General features: G+C 44.5%; 1 protein-coding gene across 3 annotated transcripts in view; it reads right to left on the bottom strand.

Annotated features, from left to right (window-relative positions):
• DMXL1 (Dmx like 1) overlaps window positions 1–12,354 on the bottom strand; it is a 522,326-nt gene that overhangs the window by 343,988 nt on the left and 165,984 nt on the right. The window lies entirely within an intron of this gene.

Raw genomic sequence — 12,354 nt, 5'->3', positions numbered from 1 at the left:
ATCCAGGTTGGATGCATCTGTTAGTATCTTCTGAGGAGGTGGAGTTTGGAATGATAGTCCCACATTCAAATTTAGATCAACTGTTCACCAGAGAAGGGCAAAAAACAACCCTGGATGAATCTGGATATTACCCGCTAGGTTCCCAGCTGCCTGAGACCACTGAGAAGTTAGGGTCCCACTGGGCTTCTCTCAAGTGGGGATGTGCCATTGGAGTGAAATGACTATGGAGGCATATGGCCCATCAATCTCAACATCTGAGCTGTGACCTGCATACTGGCACGTACCTGCGAGGCGAGCGCTAATAAGGTCTCTGCCTTGGCCTATGGGAGAAATGCCCGGGCCTGCAATGTGTCTAGCTGGGCTCCTGTGTACTCCAATCACTGAACTGGGAGAAGGTGGAACTTGGGATAGTTTATAACAAACCCTAATAGCTCCAACTCCTAAATAGTCAGGCACATTGACTGATGCCCCTTCCTAGCTCTTGTCCAGCTAATCATCCAGATAGGGAAACACATACTCCCAGCCTGCGTAGATACACTGCTACTACCACTAGACACTAGTGAATACCCTGGGAACTGATGTGAGGTCAAATGGCAGAACAGGTTGCTGGTAGTAGTGTTTTCCCATCCAAAATCTAAGATACTTCCCTGTTACTTGGAAACATCGAAATGTGGGTGTAAGCATCCTTTAAGTCCTGAGAGCATAACCAGTGTTTTGCCTAGATCATAAGGAGAAGGGTGCCCAGGTAAATCATTTTGAATGTCTCTTTGACCAGGAATTTGTTCAGGGCCCTTAGGTGTACAATGTGACGAAATCCCACCCCCCACCCTTGTTTTTTTAGGCACAAGTACTTGGGATAGATTTCCTTCCCTTCTTCCCCTGGAGGAACTGGCTTGACCACACTGTCCTGGAAAAGGATGGAGATGTCCTCTACAAGTACTTGATTGTGCTGAGAACTGAGAAATGATGCTCTCAATGGGTAATTTGTAGGTTTTTGTCGCCCATGGAGGGCACAACCGAGAAGAACCCACCAGTCAGAGATTACAAGGGGCCACCTGTGATGGTAAAAATTCAGCCCCCCTCACCCCCCAAGAAGGCCACCCCGGACAGTCACTTGGAGCGGGACTATGCTGTCCTGGAGCCAGTTAAAAGCTCACCCCTTACTTTGAATAGGGTGCTGGTTGAGACTTCTGAAGAAGGGGTTGGCAGGCCATAGGACTGCTGGGCAGAGCGGAAAAGTGGCAGGAACCTATGTCTTTGAGAGTAATAGGGTCGCTACCTAGGCCCACCAGAAAACCTCCAGAAGGTGGCAGGTGCAGCCGGAGAGTGCCGAGACAGTGTCTGGATAGTATCCATGTGATTCTTTATGAGGTCAGCAACCTCCTCTACTTTATCAACAAACAAGTTTTTCCCCTTGTCACAGGACGTCCACTAACCTCTCCTGAACCACCAGTTTCAGGTCAGACACACACAGCCAAGAGAGTCTGTGCATCCCCACGCTCATGGCAGAGAGTCTGAATGTCACATCAAAAGAGCCATAAGCCCTTCTGGCCAGATATTTTCTGTACTCCAGCAGCTGCTTGCTAGTCAACTGGTGAAGCTCAGCAGCCTGCTCCTGTGGAAGTAAGTCCACCAGACTGCGTGTACTGTGGCCAGGGACAGCAAGTACAGGCTCGTGTAGAGCTGGTAGGACTGGATTTGGGCAATGAGCATCAAGGCCTGAAATGTTTTCCTCCCAAATGAATCCAGTGTCCGAGCCACTCTGCCGGGGGGAACCGAGGCATGAGTCCTGGAGCTCCTAGCTTGTTTGAGGGTGGATTAAACCATTAGAGAGTGGTGTAGCAACTTGGCCTCCTTGAATCCAGAAGTATTTTGATTACGATACTGCGTACTCACCTTCCTTGGTGCCACCTGCACTGAGAGGAGAGATTCCCAGTTCTTCATCAGTGCATCCTTAAGGATAGGGTGCAATGGTACTGTGACCCCTTCCTTAGGAGGAGATTCATAGTCCAGAACAGTCAGCATCTCCACCCTCAGCCCTTCTTCCGTTTCCAACTTAACTAGGATGGCTGAAGCTATCTCCCTGACAAACCGGTGAAAGAGACCCTCAGAAGAAGATTTCCATCTCTCTTGAGGTGGGGAGGGATCAGAGGGAATACCATATCACTCCTTCTCTGAGAAGTAATGTAGGTCTTCTTCCAAGTCCCATGAGCAGTCCCAATCAGACTCTTCCTCATACTCGAGCAGGCTAGAAGCGTGTATGCCTCAGCTCAGAGGAACCCTCGCTCCAAAGGGTGCCAAGGTACAGACCTACCCTCTAACTCTGGGGTAGCTTCCTTCCCCCATATCAAGAGCAGTACCATATGCATCAATGTGACACCCTTTAAAGTGCCAGTGCTGAAGAGGTCTGCAAAGATATAGGAGCCTCAGAGACTGGGGCTGATCCGCAGCTGGTACAAACGTCCTCGATGCCTGTGTGGTCTTGGTGCTGCAGCATCTGTTCCAGCTCTTCCCTGAGCATGGCTCAGAACTGCTCATCGAAGGTAGGCGTTGGCAAAGGTGAGGGAGCTGGGAGAAAGGCAGCTTGAGAAAGCGTCCGTGCCAAACCAATAGCAGGGATCTGGCTGCTAAGAGGTTCGTGCACCAGCACCTCTTCCAAAGAGGGGAAATACTCCCCTTGGTGCTGGCATTTTTCAGGTATCGGCAATGTCGATGCCCCGGTGCTCCCAACACCATGCATCAAACAGGACCAGATACTCAGCATCACAGTCCTTCGGTGCTCATGAGGACATCGAACCTGTATGCATCCTCAGTGTTGGGTCAGATGCTGACCGATCCTGGGGCCAACTCTCAGTGCCCTATGTCAAAACAGGTGGAGACCTTCTTGACGTCAATGTACTCCAAGTGGATGAAGAAGCCTTTGCAGCCATCAAGGTCGATGCTTCCAGTGTCGATGTAATGGTCTTTGAGGAGCCAAGTTTCTCCTGTGTCCCCAGCTATATTTTTAAACAGAGAGAACAAGGGTTAGGCTCATGGTTAGGCCCAAGGTATCCAATGCACCGTGAATACAGGTCCGTTATTGAAATCACTCGCTTATATTGGGCGCACCTTTTGAAGCCACCAAGAGTCTTCTGAGACATCGAAAAAAGAATCATGGCTAAATTAAACCTCTCAATTTTGAACAGAAAAACGGGTAGTGTCCAAACTGAGGTATGGGCTCCGGTCTAAAAAAAAAAAAAAAAGGCCCAGCTGGTCATGAAAACTAAAGGAAAAGTGAACTAAAACTATGAAAATAAAAGGAAAAAATAGTGATGAAGGAATTGAAAAGGAAAAATATCTTTTATAAAATGTAGACTTAAGAACAAAAGAGCCAAATAGGAAAGCACTAACATGAGAAAAATATGCGCCGCAAAGAAAAGAAAGTGATGCGTCCTCTCAGCTCCGTGGAAAAAGACTGAGGGACCTGAGCTCGCACATCGGGTAGGGAGGCACCTACGCATGCATGATGGAACACTACTAGAAAATACTAGTACTTCCTAGTCAGCACCGGGCTCTGTCAGATGACGTCACCTACATGTGAGAATATGAAGGCCTGCTTGTCCTCAGAGAATATAGTTGTATTTCCATAGGCCATTAAATTGGAGATCTTTGCTGGCATTCTCATGGAAAGTAAAGTAGCCAACAGCACCTCCAGCACTAAGTTCTTGCATACAATGCAAAGAGAACTCCACCCTATGGCTAGCAAACATGCTTTTTGACATGGCTTCTAGTGCTCCATGGTGTAACCTCCTGGGGTAAAACACTGTCCACTCTTTCTTGCAGCGTGAACCTATCACTTAAAACAGCTAAATTCTCTGCCACTTGCATTGTAGAACTCCATACTCCAAAAAGTACACTAAGCATCACAGCTCCTATCTGCAGAATTGCGTGAGTCGGAATTTTTTTATTTTCATATTTTCAAAATGGTTATTGTCATAGCAGAATGTGATCTTTCTGCACGTCCAATAAGAGCAAACAAAGCAAAAGAAATATGATGGCAGATAAAGGCCATATAGCCTATCCAGTCAGCCCAACCGTATCATCTACTATCTCTTCTTCTCCTTAAGAGGTCCCACGTGCTTGTCCTATACGTTCTTAAATTCAGATGTCAGACTTCACCACCTCCACCAGGAGGACATTTCATGCATACACCATTTTTCCATAAAAACTATTTCCATAGGTTGCTTCTGAGTCTATATCCTCTCATTCCAGTGTTTCCTTTCAATTGAAAGAGGTTCACCTCCTGTGCATTTATGCAACAGAGCTATTTAAATGTCTTTATATGTCCTCTCTCCTGCCTTTCTCCCACAGTATTCATATTGAAGTCTATCCCCATATTCTTTAGGAAAGAGACCACCGATCATTTTATTAGCTACCCTCTGTACCGACTCCATCCTGTTAATATCTTTTTGAAGGAGCAAACTCCAGAATTGTACATAATATTCCAAAAAGGACCTCACCAAAGACTTATACAAAGGCACTATCATCTCTTTTTTCCTGCTGGTCATTTCTCTCCCTATGGACCTAATCATCCTTCTGGCTTTGACTGTCACTTTTTCTACCTATTTGGTCATCTTAAGAACATCATATATCATCCCTATCACTGTTCCAACTATCACTTTCCATCCCACTTGCAGATAAAAATATAACACCCATCATACTAAACCACCAAAGACTAATTAAACACGCCACCTTTCACCAAACGGACAACCACCATACTAAAGGATGAACACCCACACCTGGACTATACCAACGAAGCGGAATGATAGGTCAAAACACACACACAATCACCAGGGAACGACAACTCACCAAAATCCACATCTCTCCAAATATAGAAGCTCCACTCCACAACATTCAAGTGGGCTACATTAACGCCAGATCTGTAGTAAATAAAACAACAATTACAGATTGTATCACATTAGATAACCTTGACCTACTGTTCATCAATGAAACCTGGATCCACGATCAAAAAGATCCCATAATCCTTGACCTCTGCCCTCCAGGATATAAGATTACTCATTGGACCAGAAAGGAAAAGAGAGGCGGTGGCCTAGCACTAATTTATCGCTCCCATTTCACGCTGAGTCCATAACAACCCAATTAGAAATTGTCTCATTCAGAATTCACAACAAATCCCTAGTTGATCACCTAAACTGCGTCTTATTTTATAGACCTCCAGGCAACTGGAACGATTGTCAGCTCAACCTTATGGACTTTATCTCAAACAGCTGTGTATTCAACCCTAACACACTATTACTAGGTGATATAAACCTCCACCTTGAAGATACTAACTCTACCAACTCACGAGACTGCAAGGATTTCCTCCACTCATGGGACCTCAAATTCCCTCAAATGCAAGCTAGTCACATTAAAGGGCACACACTGGACCTCTTCTTCTACAAATTTTCCATAAACCACAACATATTAGTAACAGATATTAAATGGTCAGAAATACCATGGTCCGATCACTACAAATTAAACCTATCTCTAACTTGGCGGAAGAAGGGATTATACCATACACCTGAACGCACAACTTACAGCACAAGAGGCCAAATTGACCCAATAGAATTTTGGCAACAGATATACGACAATGAATGGTATGCTCGAAAGGATTCCACACATTACCTTTCTGATTGGGATGAAAGATACAAGAACGTACTAGACGAAATAGCACCCCTAAGAACACAAATATCACGAAGACAGAACGTGACCCCATGGTTCAATGATGAACTAAAAAAACTCAAAACACAAACTAGGAAACTCGAACAAGCATGGAAAAAAGTTAAAAGATGAGCACACACTTAATGCATGGAAACAAACACAAAGAAAATACAAATATGCAATAAGACAAACCAAAAGCTCTTACTACAAAACTAAAATAGGACCAGACTACAAAGACCTGAAGAAACTATCAAATCGTAAACAAGCTCCTAAATACCACTCCTATCACTACAACCAACACTGACATCCCATCTGCAGATGACCTTGCCAACCATTTCAAGGAAAAAATAATAAAATTACGCAATACACTTCCTCAACACAATACCGACCTCAACCACTTCTTTAATCTACTGGACTCAAACTATGAAGAATACCCCGCAGACCGCATCTGGTCAAAATTTGCTCTTCTCTCCGTTGAATCAGTTACCCAAGCAATTCATTGATTCTCCAATACCTACTGTAAATTAGACACCTGCCCCAGTTACTTACTTAAAACTGCACCCAATCGCTTCATTGAAGACCGTATATTCTACCTAAACTGCATGCTCCAACAAGGTCTCTTCCCCAAGGAATATGGCAACATCCTACTCACCCCACTACCGAAAGACACAAAGAAAAAAATTGAACGACCTTACCAATTACCGCCCAGTAAGAAACCATTCCATTAGCAGTCAAACTGATGGAGAGTATGGTGACAAAACAGCTTATGGAATACATGGAGTTCTCATTATTACATGAATCACAATCAGGATTCCGCCCTTCTCATAGCACTGAAACTGTACTATTCACCCTTCTGGCCAAATTCAAACAAGAAATTGCCACAGGTAAAAGCGTACTCCTCCTCCAATTCGATATGTCAAGTGCATTCGACACGGTAAACCACAACAAACTTCTACGCCTCCTAGACCATTTCGGGATTGGAGGAAATATACTTAACTGAATCAAGGGTTTCCTAATAACTAGAACATACCAAGTCAAATCAAAAACTATTATATCACCATTCTGGAAAGCAGATTGTGGAGAACCACAAGGATCACCACTCTCACCAATATTCTTCAATATAATGATGACCCCCCCCCCCCGGCCGGCCAAAGCCTTATCCAACCAAAACCTTCACCCGTTCATCTATGCAGGTGATGTCACAATTTACATCCCTTTCAAACACGATCTCAAAGAAATCACCGATGAAATCAAGCGCGGTTTGGATATCATGGACCTATGGGCTAATTCATTTCAACTGAAACTGAACACTGAAAAAACACACTGCCTCATCCTCTCATCCCAACATAATAAATATAAACCCACAACCTTAAACACCCCAGATCTCACCCTTCCTATCTCAGATAGCCTCAAAATACTAGGCGTTACAATTGATTGCAATCTCACACTTGAGAGCCAAGTAAACTCCACTATAAAAAAAATGTTTCACTCAATGTGGAAACTTAAACCTATAAAACCTTTCTTCCCGAGAGAAATATTCCGCAACTTGATACAATCGATGGTAATGAGCCATGCAGATTACTGCAATGGAATATATGCGGGATGTAAAGAACAACTCAAAGAAACTCCAGGCAGCCAAGAACACAGCAGCCAGGCTGATATTCGGTAAAACACGATTCAAAAGTGCCAAACCCCTCTGAGAAAAACTGCACTGGCTCCCAATCAAGGAACGTATCACCTTCAAAATCTGCACCTTGGTCCACAAGATTATCTACGTTGTAGTCCCAGGATATATGGTCGACCTGATCAATCTCCCAACCAGAAACATAACCAAAGCATCACGAACCTACTTAAAATCTCCACTACCCAAGCTGCAAAGGACTCCGATACAAAGTAACTCATGCATCCAACTTCTCCTACATAGGCACACGATTGTGGAATGCACTGCCAAAGTCTGTGAAAACAATTTACGACCATCTAAACTTCAGGAGATCATTAAAGACCTACTTATTCAGAAAAGCATTCCCCACCGACATAAGTTAGATGCATCAACTCTGCAACACAGCAAAACCTCAGACTGTGCTGAACACTATATATTCCTTCCTACCCTCGATCCCTATGTACCTGAATATACCAACCTACCCGACTTAACATCAAATTGTATTTGTTTCCATACCGGACTTGGCTATCGTCTTTACGGTACTATGTAAGCCACATTGAGCCTGCAAATAGGTGGGAAAATGTGGGATACAAATGTAACAAATAATAATAATAATTATTATTATTGCCTCTAAGTTCTTTTGCACACAAAAATACTTCACCCCCTATATTATACCACTTGCTCGGATTTTTTGCAGCCCAAGTGCATAACCCTGCATATTTTAGCATTGAATCTTAGTTGACAAATTCTGGACCGTTCAAGCTTTGATAGATCCCTCCCCTCTTGCTATCCACATAAACAGAGTTATCGTCAACAAAGAGGTAAACTTTACAAGACAGCCTTTCCACAATATCACTCACAAAGATGTTAAAAAGAGCCAACCCAAGGACCAAACCCTGCGGCACACCACTGACAGTATCCTTTTCCTCAGTGTAAACTCCATTTATCACTACCCTTTGCCTCCTTACAATTTAAACAGTTTCTAACCCAGTCAGTCACTTTAGGGCCCATATCAAAGGCGCTCAATTTATTGGTCACTATATGGAACTAGGTCAAATGCTTTCCTAAAATCTAAGTACACCACATCTAGCACTTCCCCTAAATCCATCATACAAATACAAGCTGTGCGAGATATGCATATATTTACAAAATAGCGCTTAGGTCCCCATTAGGCATATAAATGCATGTGTGCTAATATTCTAAACATGTGCATAAATGTGAGCAGCTATTTCATAGAACTGCCCCAATACTGCATAAAAATTTGGATTACTGTAATAATGTGGTATGGATCTACTTCTAGTGAAACCGTACTGCCTTGTGTCCTGCAATCCATCTGACTCCAGAAACTTCACAGTCCTTTATTTTAGAAGGATTTTTATTAGAGCTGCATGTTAATTGAGATTAACGCATTAATCATTAATCATGGTTAATGATTAACCACCCTTCACCCCCACCCCAACACACCCAGTATGGAATCTCTTGCTCCCCTCCGGGACCACCGGTGGCTCTCCCCTCCCAGTCTACCTCATTAGTTGTCTTGCACTGGGCCTTTCCTTCTGATCCATTTACCCCCTTCTGATGCAACTTCCTATTTTCAGAAAGGGATGTGGGTCAGAAGGCCTGGTGGAGGCCGAGGCAGCATTTCAATACACTGTTGGAAGCTGCAGGGCAAAGAACTACTGCAAAACAACTGGTAAGGTAAACCTGGAGGGGTGCTGGGCAGGCAAGGGAGAACTGAGGGAAAATGCGGAAGGGGAGGCATATGAGAGAGAGAGAGAGAGAGAGAGAAGGAAAAAAGGGGGGGGGGGCACATGAGAGATGGAATTGGTGAAGGCTCCCCCCCAAAGAAACAGTACTTGTTCAATGGCTGATGGGGCAGCTGAAGCCCTGCCAGCTGATGAAATCCACTTCCTGAGTCTTCCCCTTCCTCCTCGTACTGACTCAGCAGCGAGAAAGTTAGCAGGATGCCACCAACGCTTGCACTCCCCACGTATGCTTAGTTTGTGCATGAACTGAGCATGCTTGGGGACTGCTGGCATTGGCGGCTGGAGGCACCCTGCTGACTTCCTCGCTGTTGAGGCAGCACAAGGAAGAAGGGGGGCTGTTATGATTCTGTTAGATAGGCAGGGGAAAGTTTGGAACTCACTCCTGATTGGCTTGTCAGGGGCTGAGCCAGCAGACGTCAGAAGCCTGATCTATTTAAGCCTGTGTCTTCCCTGCAATCATTGCTTTGGCGTTGATTGCTTTTCTGAAGCCAGCCTGTGGGCGCTTGTTTTGCCTCACTTCCCCCACCTGGTTTGTTTCTCCTGCTCTAAGCTGTGCTGTCTGAGGTAAGCTGTTGCTTTCAGTTGTTTCAGTTTGTTTACCTTTCTCTCCCTCAGTGTTCCCCTTTTTGTGCTGAGCTGCTGCTCTGCTCCCTGTGGCTCTGCCTTCCCCTGTCCTTGTATTTTAATCCTGTTTATTTTAGTTCTCTTTTGTTTGATGTAGCTGTCTCCTGTGTTCAGAGAGCAGCGTTCCTGTTCTGGTCTGTGTGTGTCAAGGAAGCTTCCTCTGTTTGTTTAATCTTCCCTTATCCGTGTCTACTGAGTAGTTCTCCCCTGTTCTTTCCCTTTAGCAGTTCCTTTTTCCCTTGGGGGTTGTGGGGCCAGTTTGTGTATTCCTTAGGTAGTTCTCTCTTTCCGTTTGTGTGCTGTAAGTACAGCCTTGTTAGGGTTACCATTTGTCCGGATTTCCCCGGACATGTCCTCTTTTTGAGGGCGCTGTCGGGAGTCTGGGCGGATTTGTTAATTTGCTGGCTTTGTCCAGGTTTTTTCTTCTACGAGACTAGTCCTGACTCCTCCCGTCCGTCGTCCTCCTGCTTATGCACGCACACAATGTGCAGCGTCCGTGCGTGTGCTTGCCAGCCTGCCCCACCCAGCTGATGTTTGTAAATAATGATCCTCCTCCCTCCCTCTGTCCACCGTCTGCAGTCTTGTGAGGGAGAAATGTGTTCCTGTAATCCAATCTCTTCTTGAAAGCCTGGCAAGGCAGAGTGCTGCAGACAGAAGCTGTATCAATAAGGAGCTCTGTTCCTCTCTGAAAAGGGCTTCCTGAGCTGCCTTTGACTGGCAGATTCCCTAAAGGGAGGGCCTTGTAGGAGAAGTTGCTCAGCTCAGGTTTTGGCAGCACTTCTGACTGACTGGCTTTCAAACTATCGTTTCTTGTGCTTTTCTTTGAGCTCCTGTATCTGAGTTTTCTTCCGTGGTGGCCCAAATCTACCAATTGCAGGAATAGTAAAGAGTGTTGTTTTTTTTTTTTTTTCCTGGACGAGAGGTTCCTCGGTGACAGCAGCTTTAAGAATGAAGTTATCATTTACAGGAGCATAAGAGGTAGAGACTCCACATTAATATATGCATATATTTACAAAACTGTATGTGTACTTGTGCACATAGGTAGATTAATGTGAAATGGGAGGCAGTTACTCATTGTTATTTCTCTGTAATGTTCCCCAGCTCTAAAAGGAAGGTTGACAATTAAAGATTTAGATAAAGAGTATACCTGTAACGTCATTGAGAACCTCATTTTAAGCACCTCTTTAACTTTCTGAAACTCTTTTAAATGACTGTTGACACCTTTACCAACTTATCCTGGAATTGTGGTGAAACGGAAAGATATAGAAATATTTATGAAAATAGCAGTAGAAGATTTTGGACAGTGTATTCCTGCCTCTTGGAATGAAACTCTTTGGAGACAAGACTCTAAACAGCCTTTTATTCCTTAACTAGTAAAAAAGCCCCGTTTCTGATGCAAATGAAACGGGGGCTAGCAAGGTTTTCTTCTGTGTGCATGTGGGAGTGTGTGTGTTCCTGCCCTCTCTCCCCTCCCCCCTCTGAGTCCTTCATTGTTACAGAGAGAGCAATTTGATTTCCTGCTTTGCTGTTTTCCTTCACTGTTTGTGTTAGAGAGAGAGCGAGGGCGGGGCAGACACTCATGGGGAAACCGGATATCTCTCCCTCTTCACACTTCCGGTTGGAGGCTTCATAGAACGTTAGTGCTGCCTTTTATATAGAGAGATATTTCTGGCGTTTTACCTTGTCTATGATATACTTTACTCTGGGGTTCCTCAGGGGTCTGTGGTAGGACCGCTGCTTTTTAACATATTTATAAATGATTTAGAGATGGGAGTAACTAGCGAGGTAATTAAATTTGCTGATGACACAAAGTTATTCAAAGTCGTTAACTCGCGACAGGACTGTGAAAAATTACAGAAGGACCTTACGAGACTGGGCAGCTAAATGGCAGATTACGTTTAATGTGAGCAAGTGCAAGGTTATCCATGTCGGAAAAAAGAACCCGAATTATAGCTATGTCATGCAAGGTTCCACGTTAGGAGTTACGGACCAAGAAAGGGATTTGGGTGTAGTCGTCGATAATACACTGAAACCTTCTGCTCAGTGTGCTGCTGCGGCTAGGAAAGCGAATAGAATGTTGGGTATCATTAGGAAAGGTATGGAAAACAGGTGTGAGGATGTTATAATGCCGTTGTATCGCTCCATGGTGCGACTGCACCTTGAGTACTGTGTTCAATTCTGGTCACTGCATCTCAAGAAAGATATAGTAGAATTGGAAAAGGTGCAACGAAGGGCGACTAAAATGATAGCGGGGTTGGGACGACTTCCCTATGAAGAAAGACTAAGGAGGCTAGGGTTTTTCAGCTTGGAGAAGAGACAGCTGAGGGGAGGGAGACATGATAGAGGTATATAAAATATTGAGTGGAGTGGAACAGGTGGATGTGAAGCGTCTGTTCACGCTTTCCAAAAATACTAGGACTAGGGGGCATGCAATGAAACTACAGTGTAGTAAATTTAAAACAAATCAGAGAAAGTTTTTCTTCACCCAACACAATTAAACTCTGGAATTCGTTGCCGGAGAACGCGGTGATCCGAAAGGGATGTGTGGGCGGGGCAGGGGGCGTGACATGTGTCCTCTATTTCAGAGGACAAAATACGGTAACC

The sequence above is a fragment of the Microcaecilia unicolor genome, chromosome 2 (genome assembly GCF_901765095.1).
Source record: "Microcaecilia unicolor chromosome 2, aMicUni1.1, whole genome shotgun sequence".
Taxonomy (NCBI): Eukaryota; Metazoa; Chordata; class Amphibia; order Gymnophiona; family Siphonopidae; genus Microcaecilia; species Microcaecilia unicolor.
The sequence above is the reverse complement of the archived record's forward strand: the minus strand, read 5'-3'. Positions and strand labels throughout refer to the sequence as shown.